Genomic DNA, 12,291 nt, shown 5'->3' with positions numbered 1-12,291 from the left:
AATAGACATGCTTCAGGCATTTCAAGGGAGTTCAGTGTTTGTATGATTCAATTTTTTCTGCCAATTTTTACCTTTTCTGCAAATGAGTATCGGCTCCAAATATTGGTCGGCCTCTTTACTAATACAGTGGACCCCCGGGTTACGAACTTAATCCGTTCAGCGGCTACTCTCGTAACTCGAACTGCTCGTATGACGGGCAATCCAAACCTATGTTAATTCGTGAATGCGTGCAACGCGTGCAAAAACCTTGGGTAAAAACATCACGACTTTATACATATATTTAAAATGACTAACATAATCTACTGTTCAGTTAAATTAAACAACATATACAAAGGAAAAATGATATGATATTTACCTTTGGAGCGACGTGACTTGAGATGGGTGGAGGCGGAGGGGAGCAGAGACCAACGCTGATATGCTATTGCTCTTACAATGTCACAGTCACTGTTTCAGTCACGGTGTCAGTCACGGAGATGCTAAAACATATCATCCTCTTACTTCTTCCTTTACCGCTACTAGCAATTTTAGAAGCTATGTCTAACAGATAAAGTTTGCAAAGTCTTCACAACATTCCTTCCTTTCGTTTTTCACTCATTTTCTCTCCTTCCTTCCATCCCGACCAGCTGTGCCATCAAGCTAGATAAAGGCGTTCGGCCAATAGCATATCGGCATTTCTGTGATTGACGTGACGCCGGCCAATAGCATCTCCGTGAGTGAGACTGGGTGACCTTAATCGACCAATAGCATATTGGCATCTCCGTGACTGACTCCGTGACTGACACCGTGACTGAAACAGTGACTGTGATATTTTGAGAGCAATAGCGTTCACATTACTGTCACAAGCGTCAACTGCTGATTTTGTTGACGCAACTAAGCGAAAATATATTTGCATACACAATGACCGGCATGTCCGATTGTTCGTAAGACGAAAGGTTTGCTCGTAAGTGGAGGACAAAAATCTCCGTGGTCCAGGCTCGTAAGTCGAATTGTTCGTAAAACAGGGTGTTCGTAAACCGGGGGCCGACTGTAATTGGTATAGGTCCTGAAAAACCCATATCAGTCGATCACTGCTGTACACCCAGGAAAACATTTAGCATTCTTTTTGTAAAGTAACATACTTGACTTATTGCAATGAACACAACAACCTTTTTTTTTGGTTGATTCTTTATTTTCATATTACAAAAGGAAATACAGAATAATATTTTGTGATAAATTATCATGCTGTCACACCATGGAGGAAAAAATACATTGTCCAGGGTGGACAGCTGATTCACCACTGAATATAAATAAAACCAAGATTATGAGTCACAGACGTTTGTTTACAGATGAAATAAAATACATGACAATAATGAATGATAAAATTCTAACATTTTGTGATAAATGATCATCACAGCATACGATGTCTTTTTCCTTGCCTTTACTTCTTTTTTTATCAACCCACTGTATAGGTTTCATGCCAGAGGGTGACGTGCTCTCTCTTCACGGAGTGCTTTTCTTCTTAACGTGCTTTTTCTTCACCCAATGCTTTTAACGCGCTTTCTCTTCAATTTAGCAGTCTTTGTGCAAGACTACATAGAGGTAGATGATACAGAATAAGAAAACATTACCAATTGGTTTGTGAACAATAATAGACATGCAGTCACAGGAGTGAATCCAATGGAATACTGTACTCACCGGAATGCAAGAGTCCTTCTGGTTGCACAGGTTAATGCTACAGTGGTAATAAACCTTTTGGGATTTGCCCGGAAGCCGGAAGAATAGGGCGACAAAACGAGCCTGGAGGGATGAGCCGCTCTCAACTCTGAACACCTGCTGGCAGTCAACGGGACATCTAATATAGAAGATTGTTGGTTATCTTTCAGTCTTTAATACTGTACATAGTCATCGCAACTAGGCGGATGCAATACTTGTTGTGAATGAGAGCGAACCGCTTTGTGTCAACAGGGTTTGAGGAGTGAGACGAACGACAATCCTCCAAAACAACGGCAAAGACGGGATCTCTTGTGGTCATGGAAACATTCACGTACAATGGGGAGCCCACTGGAAGGGCTACCGCACCTGGCAGAAAACGTCCTGTATAGTTGGGGTAGCGGTAGATGACTGTGGAAGCTAATGGATCTATTAGCCAAGCTTATAATGCCATCTTCCCGACTGTTAGGAAAAAGTGCATGTCATCAGTCAAAAGGATAGATCTCCACACTCGTCACTGGAAATGGGTTGGAAACTTGAATTGCTTTGCGTTCCAAGTACTCCATTATAACACTACATTTCCATTGACACTGGCCGGACAAATTGTAAAATAACTGAACAACACTGTTGACTTCCCATTCAAGAAACAAATACTCACACGGGCAGAGGTCTAACAGCAAAATCCAGAATGCTCTCTATGTTCAAACGATAGGCACATGAGTACGGAAGTCTCAGAAGGCCAGGAGCGAAGGAATCATGTTTGAATAGGTGGAACTATTGGAGTACTTGGCATGTGAACAGTTGGTCTGAAAGACAAATTAAGAATTAAGAATAGTTTCGCTTTAAGGGGGGCGATGTGATCTGATTTGAACTTAAATGCCATGCAAATTTAGCATGAGTGTAGATGTTCGTGAGTCCAAAAAAATGACATTGACATACACTGACACTAAAGATTGCCTGGATTGTGATTTTTTGTTTTAGTGTTTTCTTAAAAAGAAACATTTGTACTTGCAAGTCACACGCAGACTTTTGATTGTTTTGTCAAAAACAAGCAGTCGGCCGTTTATGAGATGAAGCCGTTCCGCGGTTGGGATCGTAACATGCATTCGCCGTATGGTGAGCAATCCAAAACTATGTTAAATAGCTAATGCGTGTAAAACCCAAGGTAAAAACATCAAAATTGAATATAGATATTAAAAATTTGTATCTTTATGATTTATTTACCTTTGAGTGACGTTTGTTATGGCCATATTCCCTAGTAAGGTTAGCCTAGGCTAGACTAGTTTAGCTTTCTTTGTATTTCTTGATTATGCAGCGGAGGCAGTTTGATGCCAACAGAAAATAAGAGCAATTACCTAAAAACGCCTCAAGAGGGAGGCAAAACAACAAACACAACCAAGCCCACAGGTCATGACAGTTGTTGTTGATCGTAAAGTGGGATAAATGCCTTAAAGCGGGGACGAAAAAACACAGTATTCCACATCGTGACATGAAAAAATCATAAGCTAAGGACGCCGTAACCGGGGGTCCACTGTATTTGGTTAATTGGACTGAATTTTCTCAATTTGCAATGTACAGCAGGGATGTCCATTTTTTTTGCAATGACCCAGACCCAAAATGGATTATTCCAGCATTTTGTTGTTTTCAACTAATTCCCTCCAATAAAGCAGGATTGTATATAAACCATCAACAATATAAATGGACCTACGATTAACATGTTTGTCAAGGTGTACGTCGTGTTTGTTTACCACCAAATCAGTTCCGCAGGCATCTGCTTTAGCGTCCGCCCCATAATACACACCATCTTTCTCTCTGAGCTGGGAACAGCTGCGGACTTCCAGGTGGCCAGAACGTGGGTCGTAACCAGCGTTTGAGTTGCTAACTGCATCCAGGCCCACTTGGATTTTGTTAGGACCACAAGTAATCTTCAAAAGTCCGAGGTCTAAATAAAACAGGACGGTTCATCATTTTTTTTGTTTATTTGTCATATCTTTATACAACCTACCTTCACAAACAACACAGGCACCCTGCATTTGATCACATTTGTGGTACCAAAATCCTCCATGTTTGCAGCTTGTTATTGCAGTTTCATCTCCAGAACAGCTGACATTGTTCAACCATATGGGTCCATTGGCTTTTCCAAAAGATGCTTCTCTACGTGCTGAACGAGCCCTGCCGCATCCGAGCTGCCTGCACACCACGTGGGCATCGTTGAAGTCCCGGTGGTCGTCACACACAGACGACCATTGGCGATTATGGTAGACCTCAACTCTTCCAGAGCAGCGTTTGTTAGTCAACCAACCTAATGGCAACAGCTGCTAATACAGCAGATGGAAAAAAAAATATTTGCTATGTTTTGGGTCAAAAGCCACAAATACAGTAAGTGGAGCTAATTGAAAGTCCCTCACAGAAATGTCATTGTTCACTTTTGTTCTTACCTTCACAAACAACTCCAGCATCCTCATGGTGAATACCATTGTGCAAACCGAATCCTTCATGGTCACACTCACCCAGCTTTGCTTCGGTTCCGGTGCATCTGACATTGTCCAACAAAACGGGCCCCATGCCCTGTCCAAAATGAGCCCTCTGGGGGACCTTCAGGGCCCGACCGCAGCCCAACTGCCGGCAAACCATTGTGCATTTGTCAGGTCCCAGATGCCATCACACACTCTTCCCCACTGTCCAGGTTGGAAAATTTCCACTCTGCCAGAGCAGGGGGTATTCCCGCCATTAACAGGATGGATCTCCCCTTCTGTGTAAGATCCATAGCTATCAACCTCTGAAAAATGGGAATGTTTTGTTGTTCATTATCAAGGTTACAAGAAGAACTGGACATTCATGTGCTCATCACAAATATTTATAGTGCATTTGAGACCGTATTAAAGCAATACCTGCACAGGAAGCAGTGTTGCATGTAAATGGCAACTTAGGTTTGTACACGTAGGAGCTGCTAGCAGGTGTAGAACAAAACTTGACATGGATGGTGTCTTCCCTGTAGCACTAAGCTATTTGTCCTGGCCCAAGTATTACATTAGTACAAACGGTATGCTTTTCAACCACGTTCAACTGTGTGGGATGGGGTTTGGTTATCCACAGAGGGCCAGTGGTTCCACATGTAAAAACGCCCAAACATCGCATAGGAATATGTGCACTGTTTTTTCTTCAGAAACAGGCGATACCATCCTTCCCAAGCAATATTTTGGTCACAGTAGCGGTGATCTTTCTCAGTAACTTTAAACTGCGTTGAACGCCAGTCATCATCCAGTGCTGTGTACTCACAGGGATCAGCACATGTATTTCCGATGCAAATCTCTTTTCCACAAGAAAACTGAACTGATTGTGAGGAAATGCCAGATGCTGTATGAATGGAATGGAAAAAGAAAATGGTCAACAATTGTGACTAAATTGTTGCACTGTATGAATGGAATGGAAAAAAAAAACATTAAAACAGAATGTGTTTTGCAGTATCATAAAGGCAGTTAGTGGTACCATTTGCTTATATACCACCATTCTCTAAATATACAGTAATACACGATCTGAACTTGAGTTTCTCTTTTTCAGTCTTGCAATTCAAGCTTGCAATTTTTGCCACGTTTGTTACGGCAAGCTAGGCAAAGTTTACTGTCTTTTGAAGTTACATATATACACTTTTGAGTGGTTATTATTTCTATATTTTAAAATGCGACTTTACAATGTTCTGCCAGAAAAAGGCCAACACCAAGGTTTGGGTATGATTACAAAGAAAATCAAAAACACATACCAAAAATCCATAATGTGTTGAGCAGCTGGATTAACTGAGATAACATCCTTCCAGACATTATTGTTATGAACCCTGGTCAGAACATAATGAAAAATGTTTCAAGAATTAGATGTCAACTGAACAATACTCAACGATGAAGTCTGTTCATATACACAGTAATAAGGCCTTTAATTCTTTTCATATATGCAGCAATAAGGGCTTTAACTCTGTTCAGATATACAGCAATATGGACTTTGAATCTGTTCACCAACAGTTTGGCAACAATATAAAAACTTGAGCAAAACTGAATAATTCTCATTTTTGTAAATTCTTTATAATTTCTTGTTTTATATATTTGTTGCACGTTAAGATTGCTCGTCAGATTTCCCACATTGAGAGCGGTCAGTGAATGTCTTGCCAGTGAAACAATAAACATACTCGACGCAGTTGTTTTTCCTTTTCCTCGCAACATGGCTAAGTTCTTTTTGCCATAAATACCCGATGCTATGCAGCACCTGTGTTCCCACCAAGTTTGGGATTGCCCGCCATACGGTGAATCCTCCTTAAGAGCCCAACCGCGGAATGGAGTAATCTCATAACCCGGGGGCCCACTGTGTGTGTTTGTGTGTGTCTTTTATCTCAGTGGTGTATCGTCAGGGCCAGCAAGGCCTTCTCTGCTAGCCTAAAAGAAACCTGATATCATAACGATGATAAACTATAATAATTATAATAACTACGATAAAAGTCCATTTCATTTTACATTTATCTTTACTAAATATATATATTTTATTTATAAAAGTATTCTCCATATTCTGTTCTTTTCATGTCATTTTATATCCATTTAGTTATGCTCGTTGCAGTGCTGTAGTTTTAGGTTTAGCCAATTAGGATTCAGCTAACTTGTGTCGCTATGCTGTGTGAAACCTGCCTTCGCCAGAAGCCAGGGCATTCGCATCAACATGGTGCAGGCTTCTAGGCAAGCACAGATGGATATGTCAGTGGCCCTAGTGCTTAATAGACAGCTGTAATACTCAATCGAGTCATAATTTTGCCATCTAGAGGCCTCACGTTGAAGGTGTTGTGATTGGCTGCTCACTGCACAAAGGCAGTGCCATTATCATCCAGCATGTTTAACGTTGGAAGTAGTTAAAGTTATTGAAAAAAAAAACCTGTTGCTCAACCATAAGCTAACGGCAACCATGAGGCACACCGTACATTGAAGCCAGACCCGCGGATATTTAGCAGAAAATTCAAATGTACTCGCTTTTTTTTTTTCCAACCCACAATGGCTGAAGAAGAACAAAACAGAAATTGGACTGACGCAACTTTCAGCATTGGTGTCCATGTCAACACAAAAGGATTTAGTGGAAATGAAATGCAGACACTCTACAAGCCATTCATTGAAGTCTTTCTGAGGAAAGAAGAATAGATTTTGTATTGAAAGAAGTTGGAGACACATCGAGCATTTGATTTTTTTTTTTTCATTTTTAATATGTTTTCGTAATTTGATGTTCACATTCAATTAGCGGAAAAGAAATAAAATAATGTTCTTAAATTAAAGTGCAATTTTGTAATTTTGTGTGCAATCTTGTTAAAACTTGCCTGCTTTGGTGTCACGTTCTGCCTGGGTTTTTCGCTTTAGGGTTCGTGTTGTTTTTCCCTAGCGTCTGTTCGTGTAATTTGTGTCACCTGTCATACGCAAAATAAAACAAGTCGTGTGACATACAATATGTACTATATGACTACTGGTTTTTTGTCTGTTTTTTTTTTTTTTTTTTTTTTTTTTTTTAAGTTAGCGAGAGAGACCGACCCAACCCGAACATAATAATTGACAATTGACCTAACCCAAAACTTAGGTCGGGTCGGGCTCAGGCATAAGATCTTACCTCTAGTTCCTGATCCATGCAGAGAGCATGTAAAAGTTGTATATTTACACTAGTGCACTGCACTTTTCTCGTTACTGTTTTTAGTCTGTTTATTTGACATGCAAAGCTAAAGGATTGTATTTTTAATGAGAACATTCATGCACACTGTAGGTTTTGTCTGAGGCTGTTGATGTTAAAGCTAGGTTTATTTTTATACAAACACTTTGTTTTCGACAATTTTTCCATTTATGCTATATGTATAAATGTATGTATTATACTATATACTATACTATATGAATACTATATTCAACTGAATGCGCCACCAACTGACCTTTTCATTTTTGTTTTCCTTTAACTTGTGGTTCCCATATTTGGATCACAGCAGGGACCAGGTGCAGCAATCATTCAGGATTGAAGCTTTAGCTGTGACTGTGTGCGAACTTTGATCATTCGGGTAGGAGGCACAGTGTACAACCTAGGACACGCTGGAGAGTCAGCGTGTCTTGGCTGGCCTGGGAACGCGTCGAAAATCCCCCCAGAGAAGTTAGACAAAAAGCTGGGGAGAGGGAAGATGGGCTTCCCTGTTGAAGCTAGACGAGGATGGATGGAACTTGTAGCTGATAGCCGCTGATTCTAACAAAAACGCTCGTGTTTTGTCAAGTGAGGGAGGGGCGAAACAATCAACAAAACAACAATCGGTTACATCCATCATACATATCAATGATTGTTGTTTAACATTGTGAAAATTGTTCTAAATCATTCTCAATCACTGTACATTTTTAGCAACTGTACATTTTTAGCATTTATCTTCAAATGGACAGATTCACTGAAGAAATGTAGAAATAGTTGTGTAAATGTAGTTTACCTGGTCTTTAATTTATTGTTTCTTATATAAAAATAGCATTGGTTATTGTAAATGATTTTTACTTTGTCGTAATTGCACTTTCTGATTCAGAAACCGTTTTTCCCTCAAAAACCTCCTTTGACCTTTAACCTAAAGCTAATTAGACTTTTCATTAGCCTTGAATGAGGTTATTGAGTAACGATCAACCGCAATGGCTTTATCTACAAACATCCTCTTATTTGCTACTCCTATCACCTATTCTCTCATTCCTCCTCCATTGTAACCCCAACAAGTTTTCCAACACATTAGTCTGTGCACTCATGGGAAGAGAGTAGTTCAGGATTCCTCTGGTGACTTTAATTAAAGTCCAAGAATAAACAGCCCTCTGTCTGCCTCTCTTTCTTTTGGTTTTTCTCCACAAATGCCACCTTAACTTTTTTTTTTTTCTTGGATCACCTCTTATGCCTTCATCCTCTCACCAGAGTGGCAGAAGGAATGCCCCAATCCTGCCTTTAGAGGGTCCTTGCGGCCTGACAGCTCTTACGATAAGTGCCATTACTGAAGTGAAAGAGAGAGATGGTGTTCTAATTAAAACGCCTTCTTCCACAGTCTCTACATCATTTTTGTCAGACACGAAAGTTTAAGTGAGAGAATGCAGGGTAATAGTTGGATTAGGAGTGGATTTCAAAAATCCTGTTGGAACCTTGATAGGCCAACATACATACGTGTACGTGTAAAGCCTACTTTGTCATAGCTGTCTATGTAATAATTAAGATGCAAGAAATGCAAAACCATAATTGTGAGTCCTGGGCAAATCCCTCTCTTCTTGTAATTTCATAACTTATTGTGATTTTGTTTTGCTTTGCTGTTAAAGAGTGCTTGAACTTGGGAGATTTCCTTGATGTGGATGCTCCATCAGGTCTTCCTCTGGTGTCACTTTGCTTGTATGTGGGGTGCTTCACATATTGGCTAAATTGTTGGCACACTTCCGCTGAAGACATATAAACCTGCAATGGTGACTGACAAGATTAAATAGTATCGGCACTGAAAAAAAACAAAAAAACAATAATATATTGTAGCTGTACCTTTTGTGTCAATCATTGCAGTTAAAAAATAATAATAATAATCTGTGACGTTCATTGAAATTTCTCTAGCTGCAATTTTTTGTTCCGATTTGAAGATTGCATTCTCCAGGCTGCCTGTTGGGTCATTGCTCTTCTTGGCCAAACTCAGGCAGTGTAGCCCTCTGCGTTGGGTCATTATACTGTTGGGGTACCAATGATCTATGTCTTAGACCAAGATTTCTAGCATTAACCAGGACATTCAGTTCCAGAATTTCTTGACGGACTTGAGATTTCATTGCACCTTGATTAGGGTCAAGTTCTGGATGCAGAAAAACCGTCTCAGAGCATAACCAGGCCTCTCCATCTTTAGTACTGGTCTTTCTGTATACAGTGGTGCTTCTGCTTACAAACGTCTCTTGTTACGAAAAATTCACCTTACGTAACGCTTCGGCGGAAAAATATTGTCTCTAGTAACGAGAGAAAATTCAAGATACAAAAGGCGAATTTGTTGGCATTTAATAGGATATACGAGACACCGGCGCTCATACCAACATGACTGTAATGCACTGGTGGACCGACAGGGTCAGCAAGGCATTCTCTGTTGAACTAATATAACCTGACATTATCATAACTACTATAAACTATGATAACTATAATAAAAGACAATTCCATTTAAAATGTATTTTTACTAAATACAGATATTTTATATAGAAATTTATAATCCAAATTTTGTTCTTTTTGTGTCATTATAATATCCATTTTGGTTATGCTCCTTCCAGTGTTGTAGTTTTAGGTTAGAGGTTTTAGGAATTAGAATTCAGCTAACTTGTGTCTCCAGGCTGTATGAAATCTGCCTGCAAACAGACCCATTTGAGGGCATTCCAATTCAGAGTTGCAGGCCTTCTGTGCTGTGGGCAAAGACATGCGCAGTGCGCGAAGACATATGTGAATGGGCCCATATAGTTCATAGACAGTTGCAATTGCCAATCGAGTCATACGCTGGCCACGTTGAACGTGACGTGATTGGATGCTCACTGCAGGGAGGTGGTGCTATGTTCATCAACCGTGTTCAACGTTGGAAGTCGTTGAATAAAGTTATTTAAAAAACAAAAAACATGTTGCTCAACCAAGTTAACCATGTTGCTTGGCTGATCTGCACAAAAGGAGTAGCATACAGCTAAGCCAGACCCGCGCACACTTAGAAGAAAAATCACATCTACTCGCTTTTTTTTTTTTTTTAACCCACAATGGCTGAAGAAGAGCAAAATAGAAATTGGACAGATGAATAGAAAAGGATACATCATTGGAAATGAAACACACAGACAGACTCGACAAGCAAGTCATTGATGTCTTTCTGAGGAAAGAAAGAAAAATGGATTTTCTATTGAAATAAGAGGGGGACAGCCGTTTAGGTGAGAATATAAAAATACAAGCATATAAAACATTTGATTTATTTATTTTTTCATTTTTAACATGTTATTATAATATTATTTCGTTCATATTCAATCAGTGGTAAAGAAATAATTTGTTGTTCTTATATGGAACTGCGAATTGTAATTTAGCGTACAATCTTGTTCAAGCTTGCCTGCTCTTGGTGGACTTCATAAAACTTTGTGGACAAATACTTTAAAATTATTCTTAGTTATTTTAAGTTTTGACAGTATCACGTATAATGGTAAGTTTTAATCGCTAATGCGAGTTTATTGATGTTGAAATGCTCTGGAAAATTGCCTGTGTAGCCCAGTAATGCGTATGTGTGCTTCTAAGGGGTCAAATCACTGAAGGCCTAGTCGTGAAACCCACGGACCGCAACTGCTGTAATGTAATACGTCGTCATAATCCGTGATGTCTACCGTATTTTTTACAGTTTGTGATGCATTTTTAAAATTTATCAATATACCAGCAAGACAATAATTTTCAAAAGATGCACTGATGTTTACAGGGGTCTTCCTCTTTTCATCTTTACTCGTTTCATCCACACTTCCCACCAACAATTTACACCGCAGAACCAATAAACATAACACTATGACTAACTTTGTACATATTCACATAAAAACACATATGTAACATACCACTTTGGGCTGTCATGTCCGACGTTGTTAGCGCATCGTTACCACTTTAGCAATGACATCACACATCACACAGGAAGCATGACCCCAAACAAACTTAAGTAAATTTATATGCTCAAAATAATCCAAAAAATAAATATTTTTGCTCCTGTGGACTTGTAAGTGATTCCTGGATCACGGTAAATGTAAAATAAAAACTAATAATAAAACAAATTAAACATCCTAATGTTCATTGTCAACTGCTACAATTAATATGATTCATTTAAAGGATTTAGGAGTATTTTTTAATTATTCTTTACATGATATATTTCGATTATTATGCACTAATGCAATTCTAATATGTATTTGTTACCGTTTTCAATGCATTTTTATCCTTAAATAATAATCATTTAAAGGATGTAGGTGCATTTGGGGGGGCTTGGAACGAATTAAGCTATTTACATGTAAAAAGCGGCTCATAATGTGTCATGTTAAGAAATTACTTGTGGAACAAATTAATTTGGTAAGAAGAAGTACCACTATTTGATAGTAGCCTGGAAACAGTGAAAACAAATCTCCAGTTTTGGAGATTGCATCAATGACTAAACCAAAGAACATTCTCCGAGACATTTTGTAAATGCTATAGATCGAGAAAACTCTTAAATTTAAGATGTAGGTCTTGGCATCAATAGAAATGTAATTGTTTCATTCTAAATCCATTGTGGTGGTGTATAAAGGCAAAATACAGCAAAACTAAAGATGAGAATGCACAATAGCCAAGTTCAAAACCGTTCTTTCTGCAAGGGATTAAAGTGGATATTTGACAAAACTTGCACGCCTATTGATCGGTCTTTGTCGCAAATACGGACAACTACACACTTACACACGTATGGTTGGCCCTCATTGGCCGCACCTTTTACGAGCTGAAAAGCAACAATTATATTGACACAATAAGATCCGGACGGATGAGAGAAAAGAAGTAAAAGAGACTCTGGCCGTCTTTCAGAAGAAGTGAGGAGGAGAAATTGTCTTGAGCAGCAGC

At 39.1% G+C, this 12,291-nt stretch overlaps 1 pseudogene across 1 annotated transcript; it reads right to left on the bottom strand.

The window, feature by feature from the left end:
- Positions 1 to 1,734: 1,734 nt before the first annotated feature.
- Positions 1,735 to 4,303, bottom strand: LOC148421900 (neurotrypsin-like; annotated as a pseudogene). The gene is made up of 4 exons (XR_015865785.1): positions 4,128 to 4,303; positions 3,695 to 4,004; positions 3,438 to 3,631; positions 1,735 to 2,495 (listed from the first exon to the last, which is right to left on the bottom strand). The product of XR_015865785.1 is annotated as a neurotrypsin-like (transcript).
- Positions 4,304 to 12,291: the final 7,988 nt, after the last annotated feature.

This window comes from Hippichthys cyanospilos, chromosome 6, assembly GCF_059441005.1.
Source record: "Hippichthys cyanospilos isolate Australia breed blue-spotted pipefish chromosome 6, RoL_Hcya_1.0, whole genome shotgun sequence".
NCBI classification, from domain to species: Eukaryota; Metazoa; Chordata; class Actinopteri; order Syngnathiformes; family Syngnathidae; genus Hippichthys; species Hippichthys cyanospilos.
This window is presented reverse-complemented; position numbering and strand designations above follow the sequence as displayed.